Source organism: Ambystoma mexicanum, chromosome 2q (assembly GCF_040938575.1).
Source record: "Ambystoma mexicanum isolate Mex_15411 chromosome 2q, UKY_AmexF1_1, whole genome shotgun sequence".
NCBI lineage: Eukaryota > Metazoa > Chordata > Amphibia > Caudata > Ambystomatidae > Ambystoma > Ambystoma mexicanum.
In genome coordinates this window covers 444,285,061-444,300,049 of record NC_090924.1, presented here as the reverse complement: position 1 = coordinate 444,300,049, position 14,989 = coordinate 444,285,061, and positions in this window count along the sequence as shown.

Sequence of the window (14,989 nt, the reverse complement as noted above, 5' to 3'; positions counted from 1 at the left end):
CGCAGATTGCCTGTATCTGATCAGGTGAATTCTGTATTCAGCATAAGAGTTAGAGATGCCCACATTTAACATAGATTAGATGCAGCAATTGGTGGCTGCAGTGCAGGGCCTTACTATAGAGGTGCAAAATCTCAAACAAGAGAATCTAACTATACACCAACACATGCCACGTGCACCAGTTTTATCCGATATCCCGCCAGGTTCTTTTTCCAGGGGTAAATATGACAGGAACATTTGCTGGACATCATGACAAAATATCCATACTCCCTTGTTTATGTGACTAGATTCAAACAGATGGCCTCAAACAGCATGGCCGGATGACGCTCTGATTACCTTGTTCCGAAGGGGCTTGTCTGAGGAACTTGAAGACCAAGTATCCCGGGTTCCTTGTTCGGCTAATCGAGCGGAAATGATAATGTTGGTAGTCCAACTAGACTTTTCGTTTACAGCAACGCCGTGCTGAGTACAGAAAATAAGACCTGCCATGCAGGCCAGTGATCCACCCCGGATGAGAGCTAAGAGTCCGGAACATGAACCCATGCAATTGGGAATAGTTGGGGGGGGGGGGTGGGCCCACTCCATGGAAGGGAGCCAAAGACTATCTTCAGGATTTGGTATGTACTGTATGTCTAAAGGACATTTAGTACATGATTGTCCTTTAGCACCACCCAGGCAATCGCCAAACGCTTGTAGGTGGAACCACGATCAGGAAGACCAGTTGGGTTCCCCAGGCCCTAAACAGCCTTCTGTGACTCCGTCGATGGTGGTGCTCAATGTCACGCTTTCCTATACAGACCACAAGTGGATTAACATACCCACACTTGTGGATTGTGGGGCAGCTGGTCTATTTATAGATGACCAGTGGGTTCTAGACAATGGTATCCCTAAACTGCAAAGAGGTAACTATCCCAGTAGAAGGGGTGGACGACACCCCTTTAATCTTGTGTCTGATTAAGGAACATACTGTGGTTGTATCTATGAATATTGCCTTGCATTCTGAAAAGGTTACCTTTGACACTATTAAAGCTGCACATTCCCCAATCATTTTGGGTTTACCATGGTTGCGATGCCACAATCCTTACATCGACTGGTCAGCGGGATCCTTTTTTCTAGGCTCTGAATTCTGTGTCCCAATGTTTGACAAACAAATCAGTAGGTCTCCATTATGCAGACTTGTTTCAGCCCACAATATATCTGGCTGCACTGGTGGATAACGTACAGCCCATCCCAGAGCCTTATCATTCGTTTCAGGAAGTGTTTTCTGACCTGTGATATAAATGATTGCCACCTCATTGACGGGATGATTGTGCTCTTGAACTAGTACCCGATAAACCTGTCACCTTTGGTTGCATGTATATTCTCGGAACAGGAGAAGGCAGTCCTGAATGAGTATTTACATACTCATTTGAAGAATGATCTCATTACAGAATCAAAATCCCTGGCTGGGGCTTACTTGTTTTTTTATCCCAATGAAAAACCCCAGTGAATTTTCATGTATCTATTACAGGGGACTCCACAAGATTACTATTCCTGACCGCTATCCCATGTCTCTAATCCCTGACATACTGGAAGCCGTTTTTGCGCTGCACAAGGCCTCCCTGGTTTCTACTTCTTGGAGATGTTTCATCGTGGACCCGACCTCACCACAGCCTAAGTTCTGCGCTACCGTTTTATTTGCCCCGGGGGTTTTTGTGATTAATCCTATGGATCCCTCACTAATTCCTTGCTTAAAGTCTCTTCCCAGGTGCCCAGGGAAAGGGAGACGCACCCTGACCTGAAAGGTGGTGTTATGCGGGAGAATCACCTGGGAGGAATAAGGGGCCCAGGGGAGTGAGATGAATCCGTGGGATGAGACATGGTATTCATCTCAAAAGATGAAAATCCAGCAATACCAAAGTCTGTAATGGCTTTTTGCAACAAACATCAGTTGGCCCACGAGATATCCATACAGAGTAACCTTACTCATGCATTCCTGGACTTGCAAAGAAATCGAGATCTTTTAGAAGTTTGGGAAACCTATAAAGTTAAGATCATCCCTCACACCCAAACACGTGGTGACAGGAAAGTCAGGAATAACATGAATGTAAACATTTTCTATACAATCTGGATTAATGACTCATTCTTATGAATTTCCTTTAAAGAATGTTATCAGGAACAAAGCAGGGTTTGATTTACAAAACTGCGTAAGTATGAACACCTACATTTTTCTTTGGGGACTTCAAGTCCCCGAATTCCCTAACTAATGGAACGTAGAAGAGGGTTGAAGAGGCACAAGGTCATCGGATTGGTCAGTTAATTAGTGTAGATGACTCACATCTGACGCAGGCTTGAGTGGCCTAAAAGGCCTCCTCAGGTGGAGGCCATGGAGAAGGAGTTGACTCTGCTAGTGAAAAGCAGAGGAAGTCCGAAGAAGAAAGCACATGATTTGAGTTGACAGCCCAAATAGAAGCTGGAGGAAGGAGAGGACGCCAGGGCCATTGCTGGGCAAATTACAGCTGCCGGTCCTGAGAGGGTTTGTGCCCCCTGAAACCTGAAGTGTAGAGGTAATGCAGTGGGAAGCATGCCGAAGGAAGGCTTCCGCCCTTGTGACCTGTTCTGCAGAGGCTGCGCAGTGAAGTGTGCAGCAGGCTGTTTGGGTGGCCGACGTGCACCAGGAAGCGTCTGGAGCAAGTTGAGCTCCAAGTGAAGCGGCGTGAATGAAGGCAGACTTGCCTGAGAGGTCTGCTGCATCGTGAAGAGCCAGAGCAGCAGATGTCCTGCGGAACGTGAGAGGAACAGAGGTGCACGGCATGTGAGTAAGTGACACTTGGGTAGTGGTAGGAGTGCAGATCAGCACTTGCATGTGAACCAGTCAGAAAACAGAAGCAGCATGTTCAGAAGAGTAAATGTGGTTCCCTAGCTATTGTATATTTAACAAAGAAACCAATTATGACTTCATGAACAGAATCCAAAAGACCGTATTCCTAGTGGGAGTTTTTAGGAAACCCAAGCAACATTGTGGGGGCAACTTTATTAAGAGTTGGTGTTCATAAGCATTGCCCAAGCAAAGAAAGGTTGGAAATAAAGCAAACTCTATCTAGCCAGTATTGCAAACAGCAGAAGGGGCTAATGCAAGGGATATATACTCTGCAACTTAGTGCCCATATTATATACAACACCTGGTGCAACTGAGATACCCACAGTGTGTGAAAACCAGGGGAGAGGTAAAAGGAGATCCTATCCCTGTCAGTCTTTGGTTGTATGTGAAGTGAGAAGAGTGGTCAGGGTATCCTGGGGACAAGCAACCAGAAGGAAAGGACCATCATTTACAGAAAAATGTTGAAGAGTAACAAAGTGAATCTATCTTCCCTAAAAAGGTGTTGAGTCTTGAAGCTGTCAGTTGTTAAATGCTATGAAGCTGTTATACGGTCTTAGTAGTGTTGTAAAAAGTTGTTCCGTCATAGGAGTAAACCGGAATTGAAATCATTTGGAGATTGTCGGCCTGACAAGGAAGCAGGCCAAGTGACAGTTGGAGGGGGCCTACAAGCTGGTCCTGATCAAAACATTGTTTTAGTAGTACTGAAGGAAAAGCCAAGTAAGGATTTTGTAAAGTAATTATATTTTCAGAAGTTGTTGGAGCGGCAGAATCAACATGACCAATGCCAACATTGAATTTTTTGTTTTAGTTCTATTGGAGGAAAAGTCAAGCCAGGGGCGTTGCTAGAGGGGGGCTAAGGGGGCTATAGCCCCTGATCTTTTGGCAATAGCCCCAGATAGAATTTCAGGAGCTACAGCCAAACGGCTAGCTAGCCCCCAGTCCCGACAGTTCTGACATCAGCTTAGCCCCGGGTCTTTTCCAGACCTAGCAACTCCCCTGAGTCAAGCCAAGTCGTTTTGAAGTTAAATTGTCTGGACAATTGGTAAATCATCCTGACCAATATAAACATTGCTGCTATTGAGGAACTGAAAACCTGTTCAGGGAAGAATCATCATCTTATAAACTATATGTTTGAACATTTTGTTGATAAATTGAACTTGCATCAGACTATATTGGAACTTGGTTGCAAAGCAGGATTTCCTTGTACTCTTATTTTTGTGAAAATCAGATTTTATTATAATTTTTGCAACACATGAAATCACCATTATTTTGTTACACTTTAGACAGAGGAACATTTGGTTCATTTCAGTGTTCAAGATATCTCCCCCCCCCTCTTCCCTCCATGCATAGTCCCTCACTTAACTAGAACCACTAAAACACAACCTGAAATACTGTCGCATCTGCCTTGTACCTCTATGTATCCCCCACCGGTTTCCTTGCCACTCAGCGTCCATACTTATTAAAAAGAAAAGAAAAAAGGGAGCCATTCTCCTTCAATGTCCATGCTGGTTTCATCCAGCAAGTGCGTAAGGTACTCCATATCATAGATTGTCTACGCTTTTTGCACCAACTCCCTTTCTGAGGGGGTCCCTCCCCTTTTTCAGTGTTGGGCGTGCAGCTACCAGCAAGGTGACCCTCTTCTCCCGCCTATTTGTGCACTACCTCCACCCCGAACAGCAACAGGCTTGACGATGGGTCCCTTTGTATCCCGTCCAGGCCTTTGAGCAACGACAACACCTCTTTGCAATACCTCTGCATGTAGGAACACCCCCACCACATATGAAAATAGTCGGCCTGCACCTTTTGAAATTGCCAGCTTCTCGAGTCCGTCCGCATGTTCATTTTTGCTGGGTACTGCCAGCGAAGGATTATCTTGTAGGCCTGCATTCTATATTGCAGGGCCTGCGTGGATTTCCTGACCACCGCCCCTTGCAGATGGCCACCCATGTCTGGTCAGAAATGTCTATTGCCAAGTCCTTAGCCCGTTTATGATATGGAATTTGTAAATTTGTAAATTTATTCCTGACTGGCAGGCATTCAGTGAGGTCCTCATGCTTCAATTCTGTATATATCCTCAATATGCATCCCTTGGTCCCACTGCCCTGCAACGGGATCCTTTTGAAGGGGTTTAGCTCCCTGCGGACGTTCTCTCCCCATCTGGAACTGGTCATTGTCCCTTTTTGAGTTTTAAATAGTGGCAGACGGAAAGCTTCCCTATACCTAGGTAATCCTCTACCGTGGACAGAGTCAGAAACTCGCTGACCTGCCCTTGATAGACCCGCCTCATACCAAGTCTGCTAGCGCCCTGGTTCAGCAATCGCATCGCGCAGGGGCAGCACCCATATACAACTGAGTGGTGATGGCCACGGGGAGAGCCATTGAGTGCCTCCCCCTCCCTCCACACTGACCAAAATACTGCCAGTGTGTCAGCACTCTTTGGAGCATGTCTCAAGACCATTCTCCCAACGTGACTGGCGTTGGGCCCTGATTGTCCATGTGTTCCCACTGCTTCTGTGTTTGTATCTGTATGGTCAACCATGATACGCAATTGTGCCAGCTTTGTAGTATGCCGCCAGATCGGGAAGACACACCCCCCGCACCATCCCCCCCAATCTACGGACTGAACCAGTGTTCTATATGCCTCTGGATCTTAGCTAGGAAGGGAGGTGGGACCACTATTGGGAGCATTTGGAATAAGAATAGGAACTTGGGGAGAACTGTCATCTTGATACAGACGGGCCGCCCATGAGGGAGTGAGCCTTCCCCACGCTGCAGGTCAAGCTGTATCTTATCCGAAAGTGGGATGTCGGAGGTCCTTCATTTCCCTTGTGACTTCCACCCCCAGGGTACCTGAATCCTTTTTTAGCCTAAAACCCATGTCTTATTGGAGGTACCCTTCTTCCCCCGTACCATTCCCAACCCCAACACTATCGATTTCTCGTGGTTAACCTTGTACCCAGACGGCTCACCATACGTTCGTAGACCCTGGAGAAGCGCGAGGACCGATGTCTCTGGTTTTGTAACAAAAAGGAGTGCATCATCCGCAAAAATGCTCCTTGTATTCTATTCCCCCTAGGCAGACTGCCCTTACTTCGGAATTATTCCTTACCTCTGTTGCCCAGGGTTCCATCACTAGCGTGTATAGTGAGGAGGAAAGGGGCAACCCTGTCTGGCTCAAGTGTATCTCCCTCGCAACCCCCCCCCCATTGCCCACCACTCTTGCCCGCAGTTCCGAATACAGGACCTCAATACACCCCACCCACTTTGTTCCCATACCAATCTTCCCCAGTAGCCCCCTTGTGAATGCCCAGTTCACCCGGTCAAAAGCTTTTTTCGACATCCAGTGAGAGGAGCACTGCACGCTCTCTCCTCACCTCTCGGGCCTCAAGTTTGTGTAGAGTTTTACTGTTATCCAAGCCCTGCCTGTTACGAATAAACCCTGATTGGTCAGCATGTACCAACCATGGCATGAGTACCTCTAACCGTGAAGCTAGTTCCCTGGTGAATATCTTGGCATCGGTATTCAGTAGGGAAATGGGACGGTGGGAACCACAATACATTGGGTCTTTACCTTGCTTGGGTAGAACTGCGGAAGTGCTTCCAGGAAAGGTGGGGGGATATCCGCCGCAGTTTGGATTGACCTGAATAGTCTAGCCATGGGTTTTGCTAGCGTTCCCGGTATTGTTTATAGAAGGCTGAGGTGTAGACATCTTTCCCTGGTGCCTTCCCGGATTTTAAGTGGGTTATGGCCTCAATACCTCCTTCCAGGTAATTTCAGCCTCTAGGTCATACTTGGCATTGGGAGCCTCCCCAGGTATTCCTGTATGGCTTGTCCGTTATTGTCTGGGGGCTGCTTGTAGAGGCCCTCCTAGAACTGAGCAAAGCATTCAGGGATGGGATGTCTCCCTGGCCTACCAAAAGATCCCCCGGGGTGCTCATACACGCGTTGCTCTTCTCTACCCTTCTCTCCTTTATTCTGTTGGCTAGCAGGGTCCTTACTTGATCGCCCCTTTCGTAATACTGCTGCTTGGCGTAGTGCAGGAGTGTATGCAACTCCTGTCGCTTATCGCACATCTTTGCCAACAACGTCCCCTCACCCTCAGCCGTGTAATTTCTGCCATCATTGCTCAAAGGTCCCTCCTCGGCCTCCCCTCTATCAGCCCTCTTTCTCTTCTTCCGGGCGCCTTCCTGTATAATGAGGCACCTGAATGTGGCCTTGGCCGCCTCCCATACCATTTTCCGCTGCACCTCCGCCGTGGCATTTGTCTTAAAGTGCTCAATCTTCTTTCGTAGGTATTCCCTGAGAAGGGCGTTGTTAGATCTCCATCTCAGGGTTCCCTGCCCTCCCGCTTCCACTCCCCATCCCACTACTACCATCTCGTGGTCCCACCAGGTCACTTATTCCACTCTCGGGAAGTCAACCATTACCCCTTGCTCCTTTGGGACCAGCAAAAAGTCTATTCTCATGTATGTTTGGTGCGGGGGCGAGAAAAAGGTGTATTCGCCCACCTGTATGTTTCTTGATCTCCACACATCTTTCTAAAAATTATCCTGAAGGAGCTGTTCCAGACCTTGTGGTCCCTCGCCTGCGTTTTTACCCGGTCCCTCTGTGCCAGCCCCCAGTCCACCTCGGGGTCTATTATGGCATTGAAGTCGCCTCTCACCATTGTCAGTCCCTCCACCCACTCTTCCAGCACTAAACATTTTTTCCTGAGGAAAGACACTTGCTGTACATTGGAGGCATGTATTGACGCTAAGGTGATCATAAAAACGCCCCTTTACTGCCATTAACCCATCCTCACCCGCACCTCTGTCAGCTGGGCTGAGCGCACCAGGACAATACCCATTCCTTCCTTCCTAGCCCTATCGGAGGCCCATTATTGCTGACCAATTTCTGCCCCCTTCAGTGCCCTTTCCGCCCCCTTTTTGTAGTGAGTTTCCTGCAAGAAGAGTACCTGCAGCTGTGTTTTGCGGAACAGGGCTGCCGTTAATGACAGTTATTTTTTTGGGGAGTTTAGTCCCTTTACATTAATTGTGGCCACCTTCCAATTAGCCATAGCGGGACTGTAATGAGGTCCTTCTAAACACCCCAGGCATGATCCCTCTCTCCCCTGGCATCTGCGACTGTTTATTATGCATGAATCTTCCTCTCCCCCCCCCCCCTGACCCTTCCTTTCCACTTGTAAACCCCTTCAAACTTGTGCGGGCAACCGTGCCCAACCGGGGTGTCCAATCCCATATCCCTGAGATACCTGTGCATCCCCTCGTCGCTAGGGTGATAGCCACCCCACTCAGCATGCACCTTGTCGATCAGTCAAGAAAACCACTCGCCCCCACTTACTTTATTCAGTCAACAGGTTGCCTTTGGTTGGCTCGACTAGGCCTTCTTAGTTTTCCTCTAGGCCGACTCCTTCCTGCCGCCCTAAGGCTGCGCGAAGGCACTATTAAATCACTCCCTCAGTCTGCGCTGTCCATCCTTCTCTTGAGATGCCCCTTCCTTAACTCTGCCACCAACCGGGTCGCTTCCTCCCCTTACTTTAGCTCGTACTGCTCTCCCCTGTACTTAAAGGAGAGGGCGAAGGGGAAGCGCCTGCAGTAGCGCACCCCCTCCTCCTGCAGCCCCTGTGTCAAGGGCCTGCACTTCATCCTCTGCTCCAGCATGTAGTTGGACAAATTCTGGTAGATCCTCACTGTGGCCCCTTCCCAATCGAGGTCTCCCACCTTGCGGGCTCTCTTCAGAATATCCTCCTTGTCTCTGTAGTTGTGGCACTTTTCCACCACTGAACGTGGTCCTTTTGCTCCCCCAGCGCCACGGTGGACCCGGTCGAAGCTTATGCATCTGTAATTGGCCTACACCCATGAGCTTCTTCAGTACCTCTGAAAGTTGGGCCTCCAGGTCCCTGTGGGATTCGCCTTCCCCCTCCTGCGAGTCCCCATATCCTCAAGTTGTTCCTCCTTTCTTTGCTTTACACATCGTCCAGTTTGCTTCAGGCCTACTTTCTAGTTACTTCACCCGGACTGCCAGACTGACATCTGATATGTCTGTGGCCCTCGGAGTGTGTTCGTGATAAAGCACAAGCTTTCCACCTCCGCCCTGAAGGCCTTCCGCTCCGTCATGATCGCCTGCACATCGTTCTGCGGGCGTCCCAGTCCACCTGCTGTCATGATGCTCCTTCCTCTATCTGCCTCTCTTCTGGGTGTAGGGCCGATGACTTGGTGGGGGGGGCACTTCCTCTCCTCGGGGTCACCCCGCAGCTGAGGCTTTGTTTCTCCTCCTCGCCTCCCTCTGCCCTATCTTGGTTCACTAGCTGTCCCTTCAGGTGTTGCCTCGTTCTGTGGCAGCTGTCTCGCTGCCTCCAATTCGCTGCAGGGCACAGCGGTGTGTTGTCCTTTTGACGTCCACAAAGCTCTCTTGTGCTCTTGAAGGACTTGCCGTGGACCTGTGTGCCCAATCTCGGGGCCGGGCATCAGCCCCATCTCCTGGAGCGCATCACCCTCCCGGCGCTCACTGGCCCAGGTGTCCTGCTCCTTGACTATTGTCAGGGACCTGCCGTCACTGCCTGGGGGCTTGGGCCGTCTCTTAACTTTTGGTGTGCCCTGCTCCTGCACTGCCTGTCTGGCCGGGCGTCCTGATTCTTTGACTGCTGTCATGTGCCGGTAATCACTGGCTTGGGGCCCGGGAACCCTGCTTAGTTTGCTGTTGCCACGCTCTTGTGGTCACCGCATCGGGGTCCGAGGCCTCCCCTGCCAGTTGGTGCGCAATGCACTTTCAGCACCTTCCGGCCCCGGTGCCCTGCTTCCTTGTCTGCTGTCCTGTGCCAATTATCACGACCTTGGGGCCCTGGGTATCGTGGATTCCCTACCTTTTTTTTTCATGCTTTTTTGATCACCACCTGTGGGCCTGGGGTTGCCCCTCGTCCTTTGGTGTGTGCAGCCCAGTCACCGCCTATTGGCCCAGGTACCCTACTTCTTCATTTGTTTTCCTGCCCCAGCCCTCACAGCCTTGGGGGGCCTGGGGCCGTCCCCAGCTTCCTGTGTGTATTGCGCACTTGCAGAGCCGGCCTTAGGGCAGGACGGGCCGGGCGACCACCTGGGGCGCCATAGTCCCCCAGGGCGCCAACTCGGGTTAGGCTTTCAAGGGCTACCCTGAGCTGGCATGGTTGGAGAAGTGTCATTTTGAAATTAAATGCGGGAGCATGCGCATTTAACAATAGGGTGCTGGCACCCTATTTAGATAATGATCGCCCGGGAGTGGGGTGATGATCATCTTATAGGGTGCCGCAGCACCCTATCGTTAAAGGCGCCGGCACCTGCGAGCGCATTTAATTTTAAAATGACACTTCTCCCACTACAAAAAAACATTTGACTCCTCCTCCACAATTGACCAGGGGCACGGCGGGAGGAGGCGGCAAATTTATTTTTTCTGCCTGGGGCGCTGCTGTCACTGAGGCCGGCACTGCGCACTTGCCTCTCTCCAGCCTGTTGCAGCTCCCCCCCAGCTCCTCCTCCTACCAAGCTGGGGGATTAGCTGTTTGTTGTACCTCTGGTGTGGCGAGGTGCCGGCTCCGTCCTCTGGTCCGATTGCTCCACAGGCGGTAGAGTACCTTTGCAGCCGCCGTGCTCCTGGTCCTCCTCCTGGTCTGGCCCCGTCTCTTACTCACTTTAGTTCCTCTCCCTGGTCCGGCATCACCGTTCCCTTCCGCGGCTAGGGACACCTCCCCCTTTGCTGTAGCGGGGTTCTGAGCCCACCCTCCGTTCCAGTCCCTCCTGTTCAGCTCAAACTGGGGTGCCGTTGGTCCTCCCTCTGGCCCAGCCTCTTCTTCACCACACAGCCTGGGACGCCATTGGAGGGCTGCTGGCCGCCCCACCTGCGTTCTCTGTCTCTTCATCGTTGCCTTTTGTCAGTTTCCTCCTGCTGCTGCGGGACGCTGGTCCACACAGTCTCTCCTCCGCTTGCCTGGGGGTCTATGCTCAAGGCCCGCGGTGGGGGTCAGGCAGCGCCGTTAATGCTGGTGGGGTGCAGAGCTCTGGTCGTATGCGGCTTTCTTGCTCTGCGCCCCTTAGCGGTCTTCTTTTATTAAACTATTAAGCAGAATTGTGTTTGAATCATGGGGAAGTGGATTTTGCCCAGGTTGTGAATAGACTTTATTTGCTTTATGAACTTGTACATTGTTTTGTACAGCCATGTATTACCTTGTTTATTTGGTGTGTGTGTGAGGGAGGGACCGATGTCCTTTATTAGATTGTTTCCTTTAGTTTATTTTACGCATGGAAATCCTTGTCAGGGTAGGTATAATGAGGCGTTTATTCAGCCTAATATTCTAATAAAATGGCATATGTTGATAAAATTGTACAACGTCATCCGTCTCACATTGCTGACCCCTCAGTTTCTCTGACGCTCTGGTTGTACTCCTTTGTCCTCCCAGGGACACAAGAGTCTCAGAGCATTCCTTATTATCTTCACCCCAATTGCCTGCATCTGATCAGGTTAGTGAAGTATGATTGCAGCATAACAGAAAGTGGGTATCTGTGGGTCTGGAAAGTTGGGATGGCTCATCTAGGTGTGGGTCTGATGGGGGCATCCTGGTGTGGAGGGAGGGATGGGGCATCATGGTATGGGTCGGGAGGGATGGGGTCTGGATTGGAGGGTTGGTGGGTTCTGGAATGGTGGGATGGGGCACATGATGTCAGTCTGGAACAGAGGGATGGGGGCATCTGTTGCTCTGGAGGGTGGCATCGGGCATCTGTGTGCAGGTCTGGAGGGTTGGGATGGGTCATGTGTGTCGGTCTGACGGGATGGATGAGGGCATCTTGTGGGCTCTGGAATGAAGGGATTGAGCATCTTGGTGTGGGTCTGGATGAGAGATGGGAACACATTGGTTTGGGCCGATTTCCTGCTCGGTTTAAGCTTTTTCCCCCTTTATCTGTGCCAGATTGGGGACTGAAGATCCCCTGGATCCAGAGGCAAAAGCTCTGTTGGGTTTTTCACCTATTTCTTTCCCCCAAGACTTTGGTTACATGTCGGTGGAATTTTTGGCAGATTACGGTAATAAGATGGATATTTTGACCAATCCTATCTTAAGACTGGAGGGGGAAAAAATCTGATTGCCAATTTTTTGTGGGGGAAAACTGAGGTAGCTGTGGAGGAATATCTTGCATTAACATGGGGAGGTTGGAAATGTCTCTACCGGTGATTACCTCTCCAGGAAGTCCTGGTATAATGGCAGAGGATACAGTGATTTGCTTTCCCCTAATTTTAATGGATACAGTTATTTTGGGATATATTTCGTTATCCCGGTGTACGCAGGTAACGCTGACCAACTTTAGATTTTCCAAATCCCTCTGTGAGACCAGGTCTGCTCTGACTGCTGTTTGCTTACTACATGAATCAATTAGAGCATTTAACACTCTAATAGAAGCCTTTTCGTAGATAAACGCAATAGGTGAATGAAAAACCTACGTTAACAGACTCTATATCCTCTTCCGTTTCCTCCCATTCGTCCCCCATCAAACATTCTATTTCCATGGATTCTTCTTTTTGGTTCTTGGGCCAACTTCGGGCTAGGTGACCAAGCTCTTTATATGAGTAACAGGTAGGTAGTTGAATTTTAGGTATCTTAAACTTGTCTTTCTTTCCCTTTCTTAACTTTGAATTCTGGTTTTCTAAATTCATACCTCTCCCTGTCTTTCCCACTATGATTTTGGTCGGATTTCCCCCTTGTTCTGATGCCAACAATGTTTGACGTGAGGAACCTTTATGATCTCTTCTTGCCCCATTTTTATGGAGGGAATGAAAATGTTTTGGCATCTGAGTAGTTTTGTGCTGTCTTCAAAGGCCAAAGTGAGAGTAGGTTTAGAACTCCCTCCTGTAAGGAAGGAGGTAGAGAGTTGATTAATTGTTCTATAGTTAACATCTCTATTAATTCAGGTAAAGTCTTTTTAGTCATCCTTAGAGCAATAGTGTTTTTGACTTGTTCCCCCCCCAACTCTAAGAGAGTTTCCCCCAGGTTTAGTTTGATATTTCTTAATCTATGTCTGTAGAAATTACTTATTTACCCTACTCTTTGCAGGAGACCTTCTTAAATATATGCCAAAGTAGTATCCCCTTGAAGATTGTGTAACTGATACAATGCTTGTAATTCACCTTTGATTAATGGTCTTAAGTGTGAGACACCTGAAGGTGTCCCCCTAGCTAGTCCCTGGAGAACTGTCATCCAGGTGGCCAAGACACAGCCATCACTATTGGACCCAGTTCCTGGGGGTGGACCCGTGAGGGAGGATCACCTGGATTTGGGGTCCTCAGGGAGTGGAAGTGGGACACCGACAAGTGAGACACCGTACCCCCCTTCTTCCAACACGTTTTCCCCATTTTACCACGTAGCACATTCAAACGCTGCCTCCCCCTTTTTCCACACGAAAACGTTCCACACCACTAAAAGAAAATAATCCAGATTGAACCCGACGGGAGGGAGGCTTATGGGAAGGGAGGACCTGCACTTTCTCTGGCCATCCCCACAGATTACTCCATTATCGGATGTGACCGCACCTCGAGAGGTGGAGGAATTGCATTTATCTCTAGAAACTCATTAGGACTCAGAACCATTCCAAGCATTACGGTGGAATCCGCAGAGTTACTCTCTGTCAAACTCCAACTTTCAGCCAACCAAACGGTCACCATCCGCCTAATATACAGACCCCCTGGTCCACCCACATCTTTTGGGAGGACATCTCTGCTTTAGTACTTGACAATGCAAAATCTAACTCCCAAACCATCATTCTTGGTAACCTTAATCTAGGATACCAAGACCCTAATGATCCTGCGGCCCTCGACCTCGATAATACCTTAACAGATTTAGGATTCTCACACCACATACAGGAACCCACCCACATTAAAGGGCGGTCCGTTGACTGGCTCAGTGACACCAACTGCAATATCAGCATACTCCAACGCCCCTTACATCTGGTCTGACCACCACGTCATCACCTTCAGTATTGAAGCAGCTTCACCACCCACGCCTCCGGTCGCCCCAGCCACCCTCACTAGAAATAAAAAGAACATTACCACGGAAAAACTACTCCCCCCCTCCCCCTCATCCTTCCCACCTTAAATAATGCTCCTGACACTTGCTCGGCCCTACCACCCTAGCTGACATGTACAACCAGTCAGTGCTTGCAGCCATCAACTCTATTGCCCCGCTCAAACTGAGGAGACCCAAACAACGCGCTAACCTCAACTCGTGGTTCACTCCCCAGCTCAGAGTGTTACGCAAAGAGAAACGTACTGCAGAGTCATGTAGGAGAAGTCGCCACTCTGACGCCCACGGACCGTCTTCTGATAGCCACCCTTAACTATAAAGAAGCTTTACTCCAGGCAAAAAAAGATTCCTACAACAACCACATTATGTCAGCCCAGTCTAACACTAAGGAACTCTTCAATATTCTTAAGGAACTTGAGACACCTGCAGCCCCCCCTGACTCTTGTGCCAAAGATAATACTTGGTGCACGAATATTCAGTCAGCACTGCTGGGTAAAATTGCCACCCTCGAATCTAAAATCGGAGACAAACAGAAATCCCTACAGTCTGACAAACCACTGACCACACCCACATTCAATACTCACCAAGCCAATCCCTCTCATAAACCTTTCTCTTTCTCCCTGCTCACCACCCCCAAAGTAGAATGAATCATAAACCACTTAAAACCATCCAATTGCCAAGGTGACCCTTGCCCAGCACCTATTATCAAGGAAGCATCTCGAGATTTGGCCCCTTTCATCACAGCATTTATAAATTCTTCTTTCAAGACGGGTATTGTCCCAGATAACCTAAAGGAAGCATGGGTTATCCCACTCCTCAAACCTTCCCTTGACCCTAACATCTCAACTAACTTCAGACCAATCAGTACAGTCCCATTCCTGCTCAAGACCTTGGATCACGCAGCTTACCTGCAGATTCAGGATTACCTCGAACTAAACAATCTTCTGGGGTTAAGACAATCAGGATTCCGTCCTAAACACGGCACAGAATCAGCCTTGATTGACCTGAAAACTCAGATCGAGACACTAAAGGACTATGGGAAGTTAGTTCTTCTCCTTCTCCTCGACCTCTCCGCGGCTTTCGATTTGGTCAACCA